General features: G+C 38.5%; 1 pseudogene; it reads left to right on the top strand.

Moving 5' to 3' along the window:
- The first annotated feature begins 4,108 nt into the window (after window positions 1-4,108).
- LOC115896757 lies at window positions 4,109-4,191 on the top strand (annotated as a pseudogene).
- Window positions 4,192-4,466: the final 275 nt, after the last annotated feature.

Genomic DNA, 4,466 nt, shown 5'->3' with positions numbered 1-4,466 from the left:
GGGACAATTGGCAAAACTTGGGTGGAGTCTGAAGATTAGATGCTATCATTGTTAATTTCTCAACTTTGATGGTTTGTTGTATTTATGTAGAAAATATTTTGGCTGTGAGAAATACACATCAAGGAGTGAAGCAATAACCTGTGGATTCAGGAAAAAAATATTTTATAGTAACTCCAGCTTTTCTATAAGTTTCTGAATAAATTAAACTTAAATAAAAGAGTTATTTGTTACTGGAACTGCAATGCTCTTTCATTTCAAGTCACTTTTTTCTTTAAAATTTGGTAATGGCCACAGCTACAATCCTGAAGTTATCTACTAAGTATTTTAATAATTATGCCCAAGTTGGAAATGCGAGTTGTCCGAAAAGACTTAATTTCTTGTTTCAGTCAACATTTCCTATCTTCAACCAGAGGGACTAAAAACTTAAAATTTTTAAATGTATTACTCAAAATCAACAAAGCTATATAAATGTAAAATAAATGCAAGTCATTACACTTTTAAATAAAGTTTGTTTGAAACTTTTATATAAAAATTTGTAGCCTTTATACTTCCAGAAGTATTCAATCTTGCAATTTCACTAAGACTTTTGGGAAGACCTTTACATACACATGAGTGAGTCATGTAACTTGAAATTATTATGCCAACAACTTGACTTAGTCCATATTACAGTAATAGCTGATAATATTTTACCATTTTATATAATCAGTGATAAACAGTACACATCTAGAAGTAGAGTAAAGTAGTCTTCCCTTAGCTGCAGTTTCATTTTCCACAGTTTCAGTTACTCACGGTCAACTATAGTTCAAAAATATTACATCACTGCCCTGTGTTTTGGGGCCACTGTTAAGTACAGTAAGGGTCACTTGAACACAAGCACTGCAATACTGCAACAGTTGCTCTAATCGCCAAGGTGACTACATGGTGACTCATTGCCATCCAGTGGGCCGAAGCAGGAGGGTAAGAGATTTCATCGCACCACTAAGAACAGTGCACAATTTGGAACTTAAGAGTTGTTTATTTCTGGAATTTTCCACCTATGTCACAATACCTGTGTTGTTGCCCTCACTTCATCCCATCACGTAGCCATTTTACCATTTTACATCATCACAAGAAGGGTGAGTACAGTACAATAAGATATTTTGAAAGAGAAAGATACCATATTTGCATATTTTTAATTACAATATATTGTTATAATTGTTCTATTTTATTGTTAGTTACTGTTGTTCATTTCTTCCTATGCCTAATTTATAAATTAACTTTATCCTAAGTACATATGTACAGGAAAAACAGTCGTGTATATAGAGTACAATAATATCCACAGTTTTAGGCATCCACTGGGGACCTTATGTAATTCCTGATACATAGCTATGTATTCTGGGTTTTTTGTTGTGGTGGTTTTCGTTTTTGTTTTTTTTGAAACGGTGTCACTGTGTCACCCAGGCTGGAGTGCAGTGCTGCCATCTCTGCTCACCGCAGCCTCGACTTCCTAGGCTCAGGTGGTTCTCCTACCTCAGCCTCCGGAGTAGCTGAGACTACAGGCATGCACCACCATGCCCGGGCAATTTTTTGTATTTTTAGTTGAGACGGGGTTTCACCATGTTGCCCAGGCTGGTCTCGAGCTCCTGGGCTCAGGTGATCCAACTGCCTCGGCCTGCCAAAGTGCTGGGATTACAGGTGTGAGCCCCCACGCCCGGCCCGTAGCTCAGTATTCTTAATTGTTACTATCTAGTAGAAGTGAAATAACAACTCTCTGCTAGGTGCAGATTACCACCTCCTTTCACCAAGACAATCCCGACTTACCGTGGTTTGAGTTACTATTTGTTTACTTTACAATGGTGCAAAAGTGATACAAATTCAATAGTAATCATACTTTGACTACCCACAGAGCTATTCTGTTTTTTTTTTCCCCTTTTAGTGTAGTTTTCCATGAATTACATGAGGTATTCAACATTTTATTATAAAATAGGCTTTGTGTTAAATGATGTTGCCCAACTGGAGGCTAATGTAAGTGTTCTCAGAGCATTTGAGGTAGACTATGCTAAGCTATGATGTTTGGTGCATTAACTGCATTTTCAACTTACTATAGGCTTATGGGGACATAACTTCATAAATTAAGATCACCTGTAATTTTTTCATTGAAGAAAATCTAACTAGATGAATAAAATTATCTTGATTTGGGTGCTACAACATGACTTCAAAATTCTAAATGGAATTTAGAGGCACAGAATGGAAAACACAGGGAGATATTATCTACTCTATTTTTAAAATGTAGATCCTTAGATCAGGATTTTCAAAATAATAAGTTGCAGGCTTTTTAATAGAAACTCTTTCTACCCAAGCTATATTCTTAAAAGTATATTATAACTTACTTTGCTTGCTAAAAAGTTTATTTTGTGAAAAAAAAAAGGCTGTGTGTGTATTTATAATAGAGTATATGTTTGTGGGAATAGTGTGTATGTGAACACTTGCCTGTCCTTGGCTGAACTGCACTTTAATTATTTTGATTGCCGTGGAAAAGAAATAGCAGGATATAAAGGCTTCCTCATTGTCTTTGCTTTCTTTCACAAACAATACCAAGCAATTAGATGAGGCTGTCACCTTCTCTGCTCTCAGGCTTCTACTGAAGGTGGACGATTTTGATGACGTGATGAATCCTATACTCTCAGGATTCGTAGATACACATCAGAGGATTAAAGGAGCTCTAAGCATGGAGTTTGCAAGAGTTTGGGGTTTTCTATCCTCTGTGAAATGATCACCTTGTCTTTGAGAATAGTTCTTTAGTGTTTGCATGTCTTACTTGAGATCAACACAGGTGGTTAGTCCCATCATTTCCTATGGGTAGGGACAATCATTAGTGATGCCAGGGCGCTCAGGGTTCATTTAGGAGATTGTCCTGATAATTCTCCATAACAGAGAATAGCTCTGGTTTCTTCCAGAAAGTGTTCCTTTGACTTGTCAATAGTGAGCAGGAGACCTTTCTGATCACCTAGCACTAGAGGGTGGCCTCAGTGTTTATGAACTCCTGTCAGAGGGAGGCAGGGTGAAAGTACTAGTAGTAGCTCTAGAAATGAATTATTATTCATTTCTTCACAAGGTTGATGTTTTCCTTCATTTCCCCCAACACATACCCCCATTTTTAGAGAAATGTTACCTCTTTTTATAAATAAGTTCAGAGAGAAGTTTTGACCTGCTCGACTAGAAGTAGCACAACGAAGTTGGGAAAAGATGTGGTCAGCAGGGAAATTCTACTACCTGCTAAGTGTCTTCTGTGGGTGATACACCATACTGAGCTATGTGCTATATGTGCCTTGTCTCAGCCTCAAAATAACCCTATAAGACAGTGTGTCCAGTAGGCTTCAGTTAGAAAAACAGAAGCCAGATCAATTTTGTTTGCTTGTTTTAGCAAAGAGATTTTAATGTTAAGGATTTGTTAAACAAGTATTAGAGAAGTGAAAAAAACAAAAGAAGAACCCCAAGTTATAGCTCAGGAAGTAGTTCTCAGCCTCAAAACTGGGAAATAATGGGCAAAGGTTGAAGTTACTAGGATGTGGAAGTTTGGATGAAGGAGTATAAGATTTTCTGTTTTGTTTGATTTCACCCAGATGTTCTTATTCCAAATCTCAGGATCTCTCTCCTTCCCAACCAATCTTCTAATGCTCACACTTGAGCCTTATCAAGGCTGTGAATTCAACTTGCATTGTAATGATGTATCCCACAGAGCAACTACAAAACTTAAGAGACTCTTTTACAGCTGCCTTAGACGTTTTCTGGTTCTCTGACCATGTCTCAAGTTGGTCATTTTCATCTCGTAAGCACTCCAGTGCACACAGAAATAGCTATCTCACCATATGATCTTCATAGTTGTTCAACAAAGCAGCCACTTGGTCCCAGAAGGCACTTGCTTGAGTAGGTATTTCATTTGTAATCAACCACAGGTGATTGCTGATTAATCGTGGGAGTACTAGGAGTCCGCACTGTGTTCAAGCGCAAAGTCATGATCAAGCCTAAGCTCAGAATCTTATCTTGAGAATCTGTTTCCTAGAATTCTCTATAGTTGGTCAGGAAATCAGAAACCAAATCGGCTTTTTTGAATGAGAACTGTTTACAGAGCTTTGCGCAGTGGCAGTATCGTAGCCAATGAGGTTTATCCGAGGCGCGATTATTGCTAATTGAGAACTGTTTACAAGGAATTGGTATTGGAGAACCAAAATGACAAAAGAGTAAGGCTGAGATAACATCGAGACAGGAACCACAAGAAACAGTTAGCACTTCTGGCGGGGGGCGGGGGGTGACAAGGGAGGAGGTGGAGTTATTAGAACCTACAAGGTGGTGGGGCTCCTTCAGAATCTCAGAGACAGGACTCAGCCCAGCCAGGATCCAGACCTTAAGGAGAGGGTCAACTTGACTGGGGCTGATGCCCCAAAAACTCAGAGGAAAGCCCCTTAGAGCTGGACTCATGCCTCTGA

The sequence above is a fragment of the Rhinopithecus roxellana genome, chromosome 3, assembly GCF_007565055.1.
Source record: "Rhinopithecus roxellana isolate Shanxi Qingling chromosome 3, ASM756505v1, whole genome shotgun sequence".
NCBI lineage: Eukaryota > Metazoa > Chordata > Mammalia > Primates > Cercopithecidae > Rhinopithecus > Rhinopithecus roxellana.
Note: the sequence above shows the minus strand (reverse complement) of the source record. Positions and strands in the feature narration are given on the sequence as shown.